The sequence below is a fragment of the Phascolarctos cinereus genome, unplaced genomic scaffold, assembly GCF_003287225.1.
Source record: "Phascolarctos cinereus isolate Bilbo 61053 unplaced genomic scaffold, phaCin_HiC Scaffold_726;HRSCAF=1367, whole genome shotgun sequence".
NCBI lineage: Eukaryota > Metazoa > Chordata > Mammalia > Diprotodontia > Phascolarctidae > Phascolarctos > Phascolarctos cinereus.
In genome coordinates this window covers 167,119,597-167,138,943 of record NW_027556098.1, presented here as the reverse complement: position 1 = coordinate 167,138,943, position 19,347 = coordinate 167,119,597, and the positions used below count along the sequence as shown (strand labels likewise).

At 37.6% G+C, this 19,347-nt stretch overlaps 1 long non-coding RNA gene across 1 annotated transcript in view; it reads right to left on the bottom strand.

Annotated features, from left to right (window-relative positions):
- Nucleotides 1-515: 515 nt before the first annotated feature.
- Nucleotides 516-19,347, bottom strand: part of LOC110207160 (uncharacterized) — a 131,217-nt gene continuing 112,385 nt past the window's right edge. Inside the window, exon 4 of the long non-coding RNA XR_002324072.2 lies at nt 516-602. This is a non-coding gene — a long non-coding RNA (uncharacterized LOC110207160). The remainder of the gene's footprint in view (nt 603-19,347) is intronic.

Below are 19,347 nucleotides of genomic sequence, written 5' to 3'. Positions count from 1 at the left end.
AGTATGTTCATTTTTTCTCTTCCCCAAGCTCACAGTATGGCTTTAATGTGGCACTCGTCGGTTCACAATTCTTTGACATAAAAATAGAAAGGCCTTTTTCTGCGGACCCAAGGCAAAAGAGTGAAAACTGGCCAAAAAAGGAAATCCTCATTCACACACAAATATGTTTAATAATATACATATATATAATATATTATATATATACATAAATGCATAGATAATATAGAAAAGTCAATTGCTTTTTGTCTTTTTTTCATTACTAGCACTGTGAGAGTCCATTTTTCAAGGAAGTGTTAAATAGACTTTCTGCACCAGCAGAAAATACAGAATATTATAGTAGCGATCTTGCTAAATGAGATGCAAACCTTTAATGATTTATTAATAACCACTTTTTGCAATATTTCTAACTACTGAAGAGAAATCAGTGCATTAACTATATTAAGATCTTTTCTTCAGAGAGAAAAAATCTGTTGTAAAGTTGTTAGAAGATCATCATATACAAAAGAGAAATATGTCTTACCTGTCATTTTTAGATCCGCTATTCTGGATTGGCCCTTTATCTTTTTAATATAGTGCAAGATCCCCGTGTCTCAAGATCCTTGCTGAAATTAGTAAAAGAAATATTATTTCAGAAGAATTCTCACATCTTCAAGTTACAGAATCATCAATTTGTAGAATTAGAGGATACCCTCACAAAATTTTATCTCATCCAATATCCTTTTCAATACAGGAATTCTTTCTACATCATTCTTAGCATGTGGTTGTTCAGGTTCTACTTGACTATTTCTAGTGATGCAGGAAAAACTACTTAGCAAGGAAGCTCATTAATTGGGAGGCAGCATGATGTGGTCAAAAGAGTACTGGGCATAGTGTCAGAAAACCTGGGTTGAGTCTTGGCTTTGCTGTCTTCTTTGTGAGTTTGAGCAAGTCATTTAAGCTTTCCTCTATGCAAAACAAGTTAATATCATACATACAGGGATATCATATATACAGTGTGATATGTGCTTTATAAATGCTTGTTGAATTGAATAACTTTCCTACTAAATGACATAACTAATGTCCAGGATCTTGTACCAACATAATGGTGCTTTTGAAAAAAACAAAAAACAAATATGAATTCCATTGTTGGACATCTCTAATTGTTAGCCAAGTTCTTACTTATATTGAGTTAAATCTTTCCCCTCTATTTCAGTCACAGGGCAGACCCTGTGGGGCCAGACACAACAAGAGTAATTTCTTTTCAGTATGCCAATCCTTCATATATTTGAAAATATCTCCCATGACCCTCCTACCCCTTTTGTTCTCCATGCTAAGTTAGGTGGCAAAGTAGCTAGAGTGCTGAACTTGGAATCAAGAAGATCTGAGTTCAAATTCAGCCTCAGATATTTACTAACTCTGTAACTTTAGGCATGTCACTTAACATCTGTCTTCCTCAATTTCCTTATCAGTAAAATGAATCCAATAGTAGCAGCTACCTCTCAGGGCTGTCATGAGGATAAAATCAGATAGTATTTGTAAAGTGCTTTGCAAACATTGAAGAACCACATAAATGAATCTACCAAAACTTTTATGACTACCTATTCTGTCATTCAAAATGATAGCTTTGACTTATCTATAAATATAAATATGCTTGCGACATTTTCATCCTAGCTGTTGCTCATTTTGCTGGGGATCAATACTAAATTCATTAGTCTGTGGATTCTAGAATAGACCATTTTCTCTGACTTTGAAAATCCAAAAAATTTTGTCTTCTGACAATTCTGGTTTTCCGTGTTTCTTTCAATATTCATTTATTCATTCAATAAGCATTTATTTAGGAGAGCTACTATGTGCCCATCACTAAGCATATAAAGACAAAAACAAAACAGTCCTTAGCCTCAAGGATCTTGCATTCTATTAGGATAAAACAAAATATAGATAAATAAAATATAAAATACAGATTAGTAAATATAAAACATAAACAAACCCTGCCCCACTCCCACCAATGTGGGGCTTGGAGGAAAGAGAGGACAGTTGCAATTACAGGATAAGGGTAGACTTCACGCAAGAGTTATCACTTGAGCTGAGTCCTAAAGGATATTAGAGATTCTACCAGCCAGAGGTGAGTAGGAAACACAATCCAAGCACGGAGAACAAATTGTATAAGAACATAGGGATGGGAGATGATAGATCTCATATATGTTGAACAGCAAGACAAGTTCAGCTGAAATACATAGTAACAGAAATGGAAAAATATATAGTAAGTCTAGAAAGCTATTCTGGACTCTAATTATAAAGACAACAGCCAATTGAGGAGTTGATGCCTTATCTGAGAGGCAAATGAAAGCAAATGCTATTTTTCAAATGGGGGTAATATGGTAAGGCCCATGCTTTAGAAATATTCATTTGACAGCTTTGTGGGGAATATATTAAAGAGGGCAGAGGATGGAACCTGAAGTAGAATGGGCTTGATAAATGATTAGATAAGGCGAGTAAGGGAGGAAAAGAATGGTTTAGATAACCTGCAAGGTTGACAATCTGGGTCGCTGGAAGAACTATGGTAGCATCAATAGAAACAGGGAAGTTTGGAAGAGGGAAGGGTTTTTGGAAAAAGATAAGTTCAGTGTTTGACAGGTTTCATTGTTCTTTGATCACATAAGTGAATTCCCTTGGTACCAATAGATCTGAAGTGTAAGGATATGAAAAAGGGATATTGGCATACTTAACCTATTTTAAACATATTACATGGAGTGGAGCTGGAAGAGTTATTTTTAAACATGGTGAAATACTACATAAATGTGACTACTAAAGATGTTAAATTTTTGAGATGCCAAGACTGGATTGATAAGAAATTAGGCAATAGGAAAAATTGGGCTTGGCAACTAGAGAACTGGAGGGAATTATGTATGAGATCCCAAAGAACCAGGTGATGGAGAAAGATTTGACAAATGATTCTAGTAGGAATATGGAAAAAAGCTACAACTGAAAAAGAATCTTGGGCTGAAGACAGGGGGCTAGAGGTCTGAGAAATTGAGATTTAGATATTGGAATCCAAGGCACAGCTAAGTAACTGGGATTCTACATGGATATGAAAGAATGGTTTTAATGTGGAGTGAGGACTTCCTTGGAGAAGCATGATAGAATAGAGAGGACCTTTCACCTAGGACCAGGACTTATATGTAGGTTTTCTGACTGTTTAGTTCTGCACTCATGAACAAGAATGGGAGAACTGGAAAAATGAATACAGGTATATATGGAAGGCAATGAAAGCATATAGGTGTTTCCAGTTTCCAGTTATACCCCATGCATATTCAAGGTGAAACAGGATATACCATCTTGTCATCACTATTGTTAAGAGGTATCTTAGTAGAAAATGGGCCCTGGCTACAAGGGATTCTGGTATCCAGGGCCAATTCAATTGAATGTGAGTGTACTAGGAAACAGGGACAGCACAGAGAATGGTTCATCCCACTTGGACCCATCCCACAAGAATTAAGCTCCAGTTCACATGCCAAGGTTGACCCTCAGGAGTAGCAAGCCAAACATATTAATGTGGAAGAAGCCAGGTCCCTGGAGTGGAGCAACACTTCCATGAGTGTTTCTACGCATACCAAGAACTTCAAAAGAATGAATGTGAAACACACCTATGGAGAGGAGGTATACTCTGTACCTTTATTGGATATATCTTTCCAAGTGAAAAGATGGGATTTCAGTGTGAGGTGAAAAAGGATGATCTTCCTTTACCCTGATATGATGACACCCAAATTCCTCATGAAAAGCATGGACTCACTTAGCTAGGTTTAAATGGGTATTTTGGATGTCTTTGCCTCTTTGATGTGTTTCCTTCTTTTAGCATAAACCTTGTGAGTATCAAAAGGTCCTAGTAGACCATATTTATTGGTTAAAAAAACCAACCAGAGCAATTACAGTTACAGCAGTAGCAGCAGCTCAAGTGGGTTGGTATCAAGGAAAGAGAAGGCATCAGAAAATAAAAGGGGCACTCTAAGAATATTGCAGTTGGTGTTTGATCAGACTGAGCTCAGTGGAGGCAAAATGTAAATTAGTTAATTAAAAACATTGAAAAACTGCTTATGTCCCAATGAGGCTTGAATATAACCTTCCAAATGATTATACTAGTCATATTAAGTTTGTGGTTTCTGTTCTAATAATTCTCTAATACACACTGAACAATTTTTTTCTTTTTTTTGTGGGGGGAATAGTATTTTATTTCTTCCAATTACATGTAAAGATATGTTTTCAACATTCATTTTTAATAAGATTTTGAGTTTCAAATTTTTTCTCCCTTCATCCATCCCATGACCCCTCCCTCCCCAAGACAGCAAGCAATCTGATATAGGTTATACATGTGCAAACATATAAACAAATTTACACATTAGTCATGTTGTGAAAGAACATACTGGTAATTTGCTTTTCTTCTTTTTTAAATCAAATTTATCTATTTTACTAGCTTTTTCATAAAACCAGCTCTTAGTTTTATATATTAGTTCAATAGCTTTCTTACTTTCAATTTTATTAATCTCTCCTTTGATTTTCAGAATTTCTAATTTGGTATTTAATTGGGGATTTTTAATTTGTTGTTTTTCTAGTTTTTTTAGTTGCATACCCAATTCTTTGATCTGCTCTTTCTCTATTTTATTCATGTAAGTATTTAGAGATATAAAATTTACAGTAAGTACTGGTTTGGCTACATCTCATAAATTTTGGTATGTTGTCTCATTATTGTCATTATCTTTGAAGAAATTGCTATTTCTATGATTTTTTATTTGACCCACTCATTCTTCAGGATTGGATTATTTAGTTTCCAATTAATCTTTGATCTATCTTTCTATGGCCCTTTATTGCATGTAATTTTTATTGCATCATGATCTAAAAAGGATGCATTTAATATTTCTGCCTTTCGGCATTGGACTATGAGGAGTTTGTGCCCTAATATATGGTCAGTTTTTGTGCAGGTGCCATGTATCACTGAGAAAAAGGTATATTCCTTCCTAATCCATTGAATTTTCTTCAGAGATTTATCATATCTAACTTTTCTAAAATTCTATTCACCTTCTTTCTTGTTTATTTTGTTGCTGGATTTATCTAGCTCCAAGAGGGGGAGGTTGAGGTTCCCCACTAGTATAGTTTTGCTGTCTGTTTCTTCCTGTAACTAACTTAATTTGTCCTCTAAGAATTTGGATGCTTTACCATTTGGTGCATATATGTTTATTATTGATATTGCTTCATTGTTTATGGTACCATATAGCAAAATGTAGTTCCCTTCCTTGTCTCTTTTAATTAGATATATTTTTGCTTTTGCTTCATCTGAGATCAGGATTGCTACACCTGCTTTTTTTTTTTTTTACTAGCTGAAGCATAATATATTCTGGTCCAGCCTTTTACCTTTACTCTCTGTGTGTCTCTCTGATTCAAATGTGTTTCTTGTAAACAACATATTATAGGTTCTGGTTTTAAACCAGTCTGCTATTTACTTCTATTTTATGGGATAGTTCATCCCATTCACATTCACAGTTATGAATACTAACTATATATATATTTCCTTCTATGCTTTACCCCCCTTTTTTACTTTTCTCTCTCATTTCACCTTGTCCCTCTCACCAGTGTTTTGCTTCTGACCACCACCTGCCCTAATCTGTCCTCCCTTCTATCAGACTCCCTCTGTTTTCTTTCCCCTTTTCCCTCCTACTTCCCTATAGGGCAAAATAGATTTCTATATGCAACTAACTGTGTATGTTATTCCCTCTTTGAGCCAAATAGATGATAGTAAGGTTCAAACAATGCTCACACTCTCCCTTCTTTCACTGTATTGTAATAGGTCTTTCATGCCTCTTTATGCTTTTTAATTTACCCCATTCTGCCTCCCCCTTTCCTCTTCTCCCAATACAATCCTCTTGTTCACCCCTTAATTAATTTTTAATTATCACATCAAAGTCAACTTATACCCACACTCTCTATCTAAGTATACTCCTTCTAACTGCCCTAATAGAGACACAGTTCTTAAGAGTTAGAAGTATTATCTTTCCATATAGGGATATAAATGGTTTAACCTTATTGAATACCACATTTTTTTTTCTTTCCTGTTTACTGTTTTACACTTCTCTTGAGTCTTGTATTTGAAGATGAAATTTTCTGTTTAGCTTTGGTCTTTTCATTAGGAAAGTTTAAAAGTCCCCTACTTCATTGAATATCCATCTTTTCCCCTAAAAGATTATCCTTAATTTTTCTGGGTAGTTGATTCTTAGTTGTAGCCCAAGCTCTTTTGCCTTCCAGAATATCATATTCCAAGCTCTTTCATCCTTTAATGTAGAAGCTGCTAAGTCTTATGTAATCCTGACTATGGCTCCTTGATATTTGAATTATTTCTTTCTGGTCGCAACATTTTCTTCTTGACCTGATAGTTCTGAATTTGGCTATAACATTCCTTGGAGTTTTCATTTTGGCATCTCTTTTGGGACATGATGGCACAGTTTTTCAATAATTATTTTGTCCTTTGGTTCTAGGATATCAGGGCAGTTTTCCTTGATAATTTCTTGAAAGATGTTGCCCAGGCCCCTTTTTTTTAATCATAGCTTTCAAGTAGTCCAATAATTCTTAAACTATCTCCCCTAGATCTATTTTCCAGATCAATTGTTTTGCCAATGAGATATTTTACATTTTCTTAAATTTTTTTTCATTTTTAAAAAAATTTTGTTTGACTTATTCTTCATTTCTCATGGAGACATTAGCTCCTACTTGCCCGATTCTAATTTTTAAGGAATTATTTTCTTCAGTTAGCTTTTGTACCTCCTTTTCCATTTGGCCAATTCTACTTTTAAAGGAGCTGTTTTCTTCAGGGGATTTTTTTTTTCTATTTAGCCAATGCAATTTTTTTAAGGAGTTGTTTTCTTCAAGCAATTTTTGTGCTTCCTTTTCCAAGCTTTGTTTCATAATTATCCTGCATAATTCTCATTTCTTTTCCCAATTTTTCTTCTATCTCCCTTACTTAATTTTTAAACTTCTTTTTGAGCTCTTCCAAGAAAACTTGTTAGGCTTGAGACCAATTTATACTCTCCTTTGATGCTGCATATTTAGGTACTTTGTGTTTTGATCTTCCCTATCACCATAATAGCTTTCTATGGTAGGGCTCCTTTTTTGTTTTTTGCTCATTTTTAAAAGTTGAACTCTGTTCCAGGGGTACAATGGGCAGTGTCCCAAGCTAACTGCACTGGGGGCCGAGGGCCTTTTGGCTTTCTGTGCCAGGGCCTCTGAGGATGTTGGCTTGCCCACTACACTAGGATTGCCTGGCATAGTCATATGTGTGTTGTGCCCTGGGTTCTAGGGCTGGCAGTTTGCCTGTTGCACTGGGGCTACAGGCCTCACAGCTAGCCTGTTGTGCCACTGACCTCCTGAAGCAGAACCATGGGGTCTCTGTTGCTAATCTGTTCTATGGTTAATGCCTCTCCCTGGCTTACCCAGACACTGCCTGCACTGGGCTGTGCTCCCCTTTTACCCAAGTGAGGCAGACTTTTCCTGAAGTCCTTCAAAGTTATCTTGGGCTAGAAAATTGTTTCACTCCATCTTTTTTGTGGATTTTGTCACTCAAGAATTCTTTTAGAGACTTGATTTAGCATTGTTTCTGAAGGAAAGCTCAGGTAACTTCCTGGCTTCTCTTCACCATCTTGGCTCTTTCTCTCAGAACAATTTTTCTTGGAGAAATTAAGATGGATGGGGAAGGATGGGAAGAAGTGATGAGCCAATGAATATGCGAATTGGTGAACCTACTTCCCCTCCTAGGAAGTCTGGCTTCCCCCAGGGTAAAACTCTGAACAATGACAGGCAAAGGCCAGGAAATGTCAAAGGCTACCTCAGCCTTAGAGGCCTATGACCTCAGCCAAGTGGTGCCTCTAGCCATGGTGCTAGAATAGGGTCATAGACCTATAGCTAGAAAGGACCTTAGAGGCCATCTAGCCTACCCGACTCATTTTACAGATAAGGAACTGAGTCCTCAAGATACCAAATGACACAGAGACAGAGTTACAAAGGTAACAATTAGTAACGCTCAGATTTGAACCTAAATTTTCTCCCTACAAATTCAGCATTCTTTCATGTCCAAGAGTTTAAAGCCCAGCTACTCTATGGGAGTATGAATGTGGTCAGGAGTGTATTGGAGTTACAGGATTCAGTATCTGTAGAAGAAAAGAGAATTAGAGCATTTGAAGACTGAAAGAATCAACATATGGTACATTGTAAAGACTGGGGTCAAGAGCCTCCATAGGTGTACGAAGGTTTAATAGGAATGTGCACATGTGTATATGTACACACACACACATACACACACACATCCTTTTGACAACCTTGGGAGAGCCACTTAACTTCTCAGTGTAGCAGGTAATTTTGTGAAATGGTAAATCGTGAAAGTAGATGGAAATCTGCAGGGGTACAGAAGTAATTCTCTGTATCACAAGTGTCAAGCTCATGTAAAACTCCCAAGTGAGTCCCAATCAGATTGAAATGTAATTGGGAAATGTTTAATGAAATAAGTAAAAATATAATAGGACATAGGTAATATTAATTTGTGGTTTTCTAAGTCAATATGTCATGGCAGGGATCTGATTCTATTTGAGTTTGACACCACAGGTCTAAATCAATCATATCAGACGTTCATTTGGTTTAAAGAACATATCTGTGTTTAAGGGGTTAGGTTTGCTCTGCATCTTCATGTTCCCTTCACACTTCAGTACCAGTGTTGGGATCCATGAGGGCTTCCTATCAGATTCTATACCTTAGTGAAAATTACTTGAACTCCTTACCTTCATTGTAAAAGGGTAGAATGTGCTTTGCAGGACCCAAATGGGGATCCAGGGAATAGAGTAGGAGTAAGATTAGTAACAATAGCGTGATTATGGAAAGGAGGGCCCTTGTAGCAAGCTACGACCTATCATAGATTGTTGCTGTTTTTCCTTTATTCTTGAAGAAGACTATTGATATCAGGAGGGTGATGTCTTGCTTTGCAAGTGAATTGGATTTAAGTGAGGCAGGGCCGTGCAAAGTCATCAGCCTGGCATTGTCCTCTAGGGCCATCTGAGTGCAGCGGCAAGACATAAGTCAGGACAACTGGAGGTGGTCTCAGATGCAGTGGAAGACCTTGGCCTTTTTTTCCTTTTTTTTTTTTTAGGCAATTGGGGTTAAGTGACTTGCCCAGGGTCACACAGCTAGTAAGTATTAAGTGGTTGGTCTGAGGCCAGATTTGAACTCAGGTCCTCCTGACTTGAGGGCCAGTGCTCTCTCCACTGCACCACCTCGTGCCCCCATGACCTTGGCCTTTTTAAGCTAAGGTCTTTCCCAGGTCTCAGTTTGTCGGAGGCAACACCCATTCAGTAATGAAAGGCTAGGTAAGAATGGAGACAAAAGATGAACTAGTTTGCCTTCACAAAAGAATCAATCTGGGAGGGGAAAATCCTCAGGACTTCTGGCCAGAGCAGAAACAATTGTTATTTACCCATGACCTGTCTGACTGCTAGCAAAGGTTCATCTATAAAACTGTGACAGTACTCACAGGGCTGATGTAAGAAAAATGCTTTTTAAACTGCCAAATTATATAGAGGAATGCCACACCAGTGGAATGGCAAAAACAGTAGTGGTAGTGATGATCATCACCTAAAGGGTGACAAGGGTTGAGGTAACTTCCCAGTCTAGAGGTCAAATGGTTTGGATTTTAAAAATTCAACTCTGTATGTTAAGCTACATCAAGAGATTCAATGAGTAGCATGTGGACTTCTAATATACTCTGCATAGAAATACAGAACTCAGAAATTCATCCAACTATAATTAATATTTTGACATATACTTAATAAGTGTTGATGACCAACTATGGAGGAAGGAAGGAACAATTAAAGAGTGGCAGAAGTGGGGGGAGGCAGGAGCTACATTGTTTTCTACAGCAAAGCTCCCCCACATTCTCTCAAGTGTGGTAGGAATACCTCCTCAGGGAGACTTCTCTAGATCACTTTATTTCTGGCACATCAAAGAGTAACTTTTTTTTGCTCACATTTATCTAGCACTTTAAGGTGTACACTTTACTAATATTATCTCATTTTATCCTAGGAAGTAGTAGTGTTCTTATCAGCCTCCTTTTACCGATTAGGAGACTGAGTCTAAGAGAAGCTAAGTGACTTGTCCATAGTCACATAGCTAGTAAATAGCTGAGGATACATTTGAATTCAAGTTTTCCTGACTCCAGGTCCAGCCCTCTATCTACTGGGGTACCTAGCACCACAAGAAAAGAATTAAACTCACTGATTTTCATTAGACAAACCTGGAGAACCCATTTGAAAGATGCCAGTTTTCTACCATAGCAATAATGGATTCATCATCCTACAAAATAAGTACTTGATATGTTTGTTTGAGAAAAGGAGATATTTGTCTTGTGTGTGTGTATATATACTCTAGTCTAGCATATTAGTCAAAGCTATGGGTTTTTCCGTAGCAGTGTTGGGCTGTGAGAGTTGGACTATAAGGAAAGCTGAGTGCCACAGAATCAATACTGCCAAACTGTGGTACTGAAGACTTTTGAGAGTTCTTTGGACAGTAAGGAGAACAAATCAGTCAATATCGAAAGAAATCAATTCAGAGTATTCATAGGAAGAACACAAAAATTCTTTGGCCACATAAGTCATTGGAAAAGACCATGATGTGGGGAAAGATTGAAGGCAAAAGGAGAAGGGGACAGCAAAGGATGAGAAGGATAGTGTCATGGAAGCAATGAACATGAGCCTGGACAGACTTCAGGAGATGGTGGAGGATAGAAGGGCCTGGTATGCTATCATCCATGGGGTCATGAAGAGTCAGTCATGACTGAATGGCTAAACAACAACATGTTATTATCATACTACAGTATTTCTGCATTCACATAATGATGTAGTGAAAAGAACTCTGAGTTTTAAGCCATAGGATCAGGAACGAAATCCCAGCCCTGCTACTGACTGCGTCTTTAACCCTAGGCAAGTCCCTTCACCTCCCCCAGGGCCTTGGATTCTTTGTAATAGGGGAGAAGGTTGAATTAGATTTCGTCTAAGGTCCCTGAATCCCCTAAGTATGTCGCATTAATGGGGGTGGAACAGCTGTTGCTTCTGTTTTGCGGGAGGCAATCTGAGAGACGAAGAGTCAAAATGGGTTTCTACATTTCAGCCACCACATTGGCAGTGGAGCTGGGGAAACAAGACTAGTTTCCCAGACTAATACTTCATTCAGACTTTCCCTCCTGAAATTGTGCTGCAGTCTATCACACTTAACCTACACTTTCCACACCTCCAGAAAGAGATACCCACAGATATACCTATTTACTTTGGCACACATCCAAAGAAGCTGGCTTGAAAACCTGGCCCCTTGCTTTGTGCAGTTACTTTGATTTCTAATTTCCACACGTACATTGCAGGAACATCAGGTAGACCTATTCACTTCCACCCCCTCATCCCACTGCTCTTCCTAACGTGACATATTAATTATGGCTCATTTGAAAATTTCTCTCACAAATGTAGGTTCAGACTTCAACACCTAAATGAATTATATATACACTGCGCAAGGCTGTTTATACCAGGTTTCTTAAAAGGAGAAAATGAATGCAGTGTATTAATCATCAAACCAATGTCCCTGATTGAAAAATAAATTATTTAAATGAGCAACACTTGAGATTTTCTAATATGTTGCCTTCTAGATTTTTTTTTCAAAAAAAGTTTAAAGGAGGACCAAAAAGAAAAAGTCTTTGCAGTCTGGCAAAGCCACTATCAAACTTACCTTGTGCTTAACTAAACTGGACATCACACTGTTGATTGGGCATTTTGGGTCTTATTAACAGTCAATTATACCAACTACAAAATAATTCACATTAGCTGTTAAAATGCTATAAAAAAAAATAGGGTCATTTGGGCTCCTGACATGAACAGAATTTATGCTTTTGAAATTTGAACTCATACCACACAACCAAGTTAAATCTCAAATTCATCTCCTATCCAAGAGGAGAAAAATAAGTCCTAATGTGCAGTTTATCTATCCTCTAGTCCCCTTTAAGTTGACCTTGTAGAGAGACTATCAAGGTCTTGGATGCTCTACATGCTATGTAAAATTCCCGTGATCAGTGGGGCAGCTAGGTGGTGCAGTGGATAGAGCACCAGCCTTGGATTCAGGAGGACCTGAGTTCAAATCCAGCCTCAGACACACAACACTTACTAGCTGTGTGACCCTGGGCAAGTCACTTAACCCCCTTGCGTATCCAAAAAAAAAATATTCCCATGATCAGCTTGTATAAATATATCTGATTGGTAAGAATGGACTAGATAACTGCTGAGACCTCATTCAGTCTTGATATTCAATGACTCCTCTGCCTGGTCCTTCATAGTCCTTCACAGTCTGGGTCTGACCTGTCTTTCTAGCCTGCTTTCACACCAATTTCCCTCCCTCTTTCCACATTAGAACTGGTCCACTTGCTGCTCTCTGTCCACAGAATTCCACCTCTTATCCCTCTGCCTTTACAAAAGCTCCCCACCCCCAAGACTACTATCCCTCCTGACCACAGCCTCTTGGAATCTCTAAGTCTCATCAAAGTTCAGCTCAAGTGTCACCTCCCACTTGCCCTCCCCCTACTCTAGTCATTAGCACCCTCCCATCCCCCAAATAACTGCTTTTTACTATAGCTTGTATTTATTAAACTATGTACACTCGAGCCTGTAGAAAACAGAGACTTTCTTTTTGTTTTTGAATTTCTACTATCTAGAACATAGTAGGCACTTAATAAATGTTTATTGAATTGAATTGTAGCAGTGATGGTGGTGAATATGATGACTTGGCTAATAATAACAGAAGCATAAAACCTTAGAGATGGAAGGGACTGTAGAGGTCAAATAATTCAACTCCCCATTCAATGAAGGAATCTTATTTCCATTTTTGGTAAGGAATGATTCCAATATGACCAACTAGAGGCAGAAAAAAAAAAAGTCCTCCTGAATTATATTTTAGATGTTTGCATTGTTGTTATAGATAGAAAGTCCCTTCTATCTGTAGATATGTAGAATGTCGCTGCAAACTTTCTGAGGGCAGGAAATATGTCATTTCTTTCTTCAACTTAATCCCCCTTTCATCTCAGCATACATACACGATGCTCTGCACAAAAACATTAATTCATTAAAGAGGTAAAAATAACATAAATAATTTGTAGTTTGTCAGAAAATCTGGAAAAAAATTTTAAAGTCAAAAGGTCTGTACACAAATAGCCCAAAAGATATAAACAAATTGTATTACAAAAGTTCTTTATGTGCTTCCCCATACAAACACCTGCAAAAGCCTATTTTATTCCATGTTAGGACTTTTTTTTCTTCATTTTTTAATTTTTTTAAAAATATGGAAAATGTACTACAGACCTTAGTATCAAATTTCTACAGGAAAATAAATGTCTTATGAGTTTTAATGTGCTATGCCAGAAATTTATCAATATACCTCCCCATGCTACAGCTTTGTGCTCTCTCTCTCTCTCTCTCTCTCTCTCTCTCTCTCTCTCTCTCTCTCTCTCTCTCTCTCTCTCTCTCTCTTCCTCTATGTGTGTGTGTTTATCTCTCTGTCTCCGTCATTCTGCCACGCATCCTGCACCCCCCACCCCACTCCCCTCATGTAGAGGAAGTGGAGACTCCCAAAGTTCTAAGTCGTCGGTTATGCATTCCATTTCCTGGAATGAGAGCGCCATCATGGTGGGATGTGGGGGAGGGGATGGTAGAGAGCAGCAGTGTGTGGGAAAGACAGTATTGGATCCTTTAGTTTTATGCCACAATAGAGGCCTTAGTATTATAGGCTAGCACAGTAAGGACAAGGGCTCTCATATGACAATGGGTGAGGACTTTTGGAAGGGAGAGTACCTGCTTACTTGTAAACCTCTGGGATTACTTCTCACTCTAGTTGGTTCCCTTTCTTCTTTTCCTGAGGGCCCCAGGGATTGGCCTGTCAGTGACAAGGGGCCTGACTTACTTTCCCTTACCAATTCTTACTGCTACTGTCTAGCACTTCTTTTGTCCTTTGTCCCACTATATAGCACAACAGCTTCTCTGCTTGGCCCTTAGCTAAGCTCATAGCCCTTAGAGGTTTGCAAAGGGTTTTTATTGTAAGCAATTACTAGAATTATAAAAGATTAAAAAAATGGCTTCCTCTTTTCCTCTGACTCTTCTGACTTCTACTTTTTTTTTAAACCAAGAAAAGACAAAGGCACATACAGATGAACATGATCAGTCTTTGAGTAGACATAGGACTGAATTAATACTTAGTTATTCCAGATAGGTAATTTAGGAAGATAACCAGATTTTGGATTCTTGGCATTTCATCACAAGAGCAGGATTGGGTCTATGACTAGAAGAGGCATTTTGACAAAATGGAGCTAGGGCTGGCAATGCTGCTATATTATCAAAGACATGCTTAGAGGATAGTCATTGGTTGGGGAGAAGGAAGGAGAAAAGACTGAGAAGTGTTTCCCTTCCCAGTTGTCACCAATACACCTGATCACATAAAGCCTGTTTTAGAAAGGCAGTGTAAGAAGGTACTAAAGAGGGTCTGGGCATGGGGGGAAGATTCCAGGTAGCAGCTATGAGGATTATGATAGGGAATTCTCAAGAAGCCACCTCTGGGGCAGGAGAGAATTTCTTACATCCGCTCAACAAGCTGGTTGATACCTTCTAGGATAATTGTTTTTGCACATACACACGCGTGCACACATACACACACACACACACACACATACACACACACATGCATGTACATACCCCTGGCTAATTATGTGTCAGGGGGACTTCAACTCATGTCTTTCTTGTTCTAAGACCAGTTCTCAATCCACCTAAGCCATGCTGCCTCTCTAAAATAAGTATTGCCATACAGCAGCTGGGTGGCAGAGTGCATCAAACTCAGGCTCTGGAGTCTGGAAGATCTGAGTTCAATTCTTTTCTCAGACATTCACTCTCTGTGTGACCCAGAGCAAGTTAGTCAACTTCTGTCTGCTCTCTTTTCCTTATTTTTAAAATGGGGATAATAATAGTACCTCCCTCCCAGGGTTGTTGTGAGAATCAGATGAGATGATTGTAAAACACACTGCAAATGTTAAAGCACTATATAAATACTAGGCAGCAATTCAAATAAACTATTTTTTTTCTCTAGAAGAAAATAAAAGTAACTTAGTTGTGGGAAAATATCAGTCTCTGGAATCAACACCTTCATGACTGTGATAGAAATGGCTATGAAACCAAACCGTGGACTCCAATCTCAGGTATGATGCCTCCCACTTCTATGACCTTAGATAAGTCATTCATCTCCTTGTCCTCCTTTTCTTTATCTATAAAATTAGAACTTGGTCAAAGATGGCCTCTGAATCCTTCCACCTATGGGACTATGATGGTATGATTCAAATACAAGGTGATATCAATCCATTGTATTAAGCTTAATTTTCCAACTCTTTGAGTTGTGACATAGTGCCAGTCCTGGCATCAGAGGGCTTGGGCTGGAATGCACTTCTGATAACTGCTACTTTGAGCGAGTTAGTTAAACCTCTGTAGGCCTCAGTTTCCTCTTCTATAAAATGAAGCTGCATGGCCTAGCATAGGGGTTCTCAACTGTTTTTGTGTTATACACCCTTTTGGCAGGTAAGTGAAGCTCATGCAGCTCTCTTCAGAGTAATTTCTTCTCATGTACAAAATAAAATTCACAGTATGAAAAAGGAAACCAATTATACTGAAATATAGTTATCAAGATACTAAAGAAAATAAAAGCCTGCTCGTGTCCCAGGTTAGGAACCCCTAGATTAGAAGGTCTCTTCTAGTTGTAAATACATTAATAAGGGAATACCAGCACCTTGTAAAGATGGGTTAACTCCTTCAGACAATACAAACTCTTTATGTACCTGATCCTCTTTTGAGAGAAAAGCAGCTAGGTGGTGCATTTCACAGATTGTCGGGCCTGGAATCAGGAAGACTGATCTTCCTGAGTTTAAAACTGTCCTCAGACACTTATTGTATGACCCTGGGCAAGTCATTTAACCCTGTTTGCCTCCGTTTCCTCATCTGTAAAATGAGCTGGAGAAGGAAATGGCAAACCACTATAGTATCTTTGCCAAGAAAACCCCAAATGGGGTCAGGAAAAGTCAGACGTGACTGAAAAATGATTAAACAACAAAATAGTAAAAAGAGTCTTGAACATAAGGTCAAATTCAAATTCTAACTCTCCTACTCAGGGTCATTGTTGAAAGAGAAAACAACTGGTATGTAGGATCAGAGAGCCAAAGGAGACCTTAAATATTATCCAGCAAAAACTCTCATTTTACTTTTAAGGAAACAGAAATCTGAGATTTTAAATGACTTGCCTTAAGGTTCCATAGCTGAATGTAGAGCGTAGAGGGGATGAACACCAGGGATATGCTGCAACCTGCTTCAGGGTGAACCTTTATACTACCAAAATCAGCAAACGCCACAAAGCAGCGCTTCACCTCTTGTTTCCTTGATTGCCTAGACTTAAGAAAGTGATGGTGGTGAAACTTTAAAATGTGTCACGTGTATATTTTCTTTTCTGCAGCGAGCTAGTTGGCAGACATTTGCCAGTACTTTACTCATTTGCAAAATAAGAGGGCTGGATGACAGGACCTCTACAATCCTTTTCTACTCCAAATCCTATGAAACTTCGGTAATATTGACACTACCTCAAAATGAAGGCCACTATTTTATCTGTGATTGCAAAATCACTGAATTACAGGCATTAGAGGTGAAAGATCCAGTTTTGATGTGTTCCATGCCTTTCCCCCAGCTAGTTCATTATTTGTTTCCTCAAATATATCAAGAGCTATCCAGTGTTAGCTTAGTTAAATCATAACTGTTTTAAGCAACGGGGCCTCCGTTTTTCATTATCATTCCAAACTCTTCCATATACTTTTCCCCAATCCAAATCTTTGTTTTTGTACTTGGAATAAGGGATTGATTTGTAGTTGGATTTATTCCATTGCTGGCCATTATAATGATATATAACAGGATCCTTGTTGATCTCATGGATGAAACTATAAAAGTAACACCCTTTCTCCCCTATATACTATAAACACACACTCTTTTATTAAACTACAATGGCCTGTGATCAAATAAATACTGCTAAAGCTGAAAATCTCTACCCTTAACTCATTTTGTTGTATCTAGAAAATACTGTAGCTATGATACATAATGAAACCACCCACTGCTTGGGGATCCCTGCAAAATCTAGATTCAGTGGAGTTCATTTAAGACAGAACATTCATGCCATTTGAACACAATATAATAAGCAGAGAACAATCATCTGGGTAACACCAAGGTTTACTTAAATAGATTGATAACATCCACACCAAAAAATATCAGGCACAGTGTTCAGTTTGTTCTCTTCGCTACGACTTACACGCTAAGCAAGATAAGACCATTACTGAGCTCCACTGTAAATGCTAGTACCCCCTAGTGTGCTCTCATAGGAAAATGCCAAATAATAGCAACAGCATCCCTTTCTGCTTCGCAACAGCTCTTATGATTTGCTAGGAAAAATAGACACTTCACTAAAATATCAAAAGCTAAAGAGACACATTGAATAAAACAAGGTAAAGGGGAAAGAACCATGTGAAAAAATTTCAAAGCCCATTATTTCTTCATTTTCCTCACTTTTCACATTAAAAATTCCTTGTCAAGTAGCTTAGGTCATACGTAGCACAAATCAGGTTTCACCTCCTGCATAAGGTCCTTCCTAATTCTCCTGAAATATCAGTACTTTCTCCACCTGAAATTATCTTACATTACTTTGCATATACTTTCACTTACTCATATAAATATTTTTGATAGATTATTTTATGTGTAAATATGTTTTGTATCTCCTAGCAGAAAGTAAACTCATTGAGCTCACAAACTGGTTATTGTTATTGTTGTTCTTATATCTCCAGCAAGTAACCTATTGGTCCTTGCACTAAAATGGTGTTTCATCATTTTTCCTTGAATTGAATTATTTTGGTAAACCTGTCTAGTTGTAATAATGCCTTTTTCAAAGATCGTTTTTTTCACAACACAATGCAGTAAGATTTCAGTAGCACCAAACCTGACCTTTCACTTTTACTTTTTTTTTACTTCCAAAGCTTACTTAGTGGTAGTTCAAATCATGAAAGTATTAAGTGGGCTCACTCATAAATCAGAATTTTAAAGTCTGTTGCCAGCATGAATTCACTCTATTTAAAAGGGGAGGAGGAGATTTAAGACTACACTTAACAGGACTGACTTCATAGTTGTTAAATGTAGCTTTCTGGTGATCTGGTAACTATGAAATATGATGGACTTTTATTGGAACTGGCTGTCTAAACATACTTTCTCTCTTCTATATGTATATATATATATATATGTATATATACATATATATATATATACATATATATATATATACATATATATGTATGTGTGTGTCCATATACATAGCAATGAATATTACAATCAATATACACATATAAAGGTAAAGACATAATCAAGATAGAATCTTTTGAAATGAGGAGCATTTACTCCTAAGCACTTTAAAAATAAACTTTGAAAGTACATAAATGTAATTTAAAAAGAGATACTAAGTGTTTCCAAAGTATTCTCCTAACTGAACACTAACTAGCACCAAAGTCCAGAGGGTCACCTCAAACACACTTTAACTATCCAGTCAGATGTAGTTCTATTATACGATTCTGTTTTTAATCAAAATATATAAGTACAAACCATTTGAGGAGCTATTGAGTGTAAAAAAAAAACTTGAACTGAGTTCATTTAGGGCAAAATATTGAAGTGTCACATACAAACTGACTCTGAATTAGAAAACACAGCGATAGCAAATGAGAAGCCACATGGTATGTTTTTTTTTTGTTCCTCAAACACCTTTTAACAAAAGGAAAAAAATGTGTTGTGAAGGACCTGAGTAATTTAATATCATTCTGTAATTATTTACTACTTAAAGTAGTATTAAAGAATTTTTAGTGCAAACACTTAGGGGGTTCATTGGACCACTATCATGAGTGGGGTTCATGAAATAATAAATGGGAACCACTGGCAATGAATAGAGGGTTGACTTTGAGACCAAGAAGACCTGAGTTCAAGTCCTTCCTCCTCTTCATGTTAGCTGTGAGATTTTAAGCAGATCAAGTCACTTGCAATTGCTCAGTGATCATAAGAAACCCCGTAAAATTATGAATTACAGACACGATGCCAATCTTCTTCCATTCAGGAGAATTTCCCACACTCACAACTCTAGTGAAATCACAAATCTGAATAAAAAAAAAAACCCAACAACAAGCAGCTAACAAATAGCTCAATTCAACAATCACCA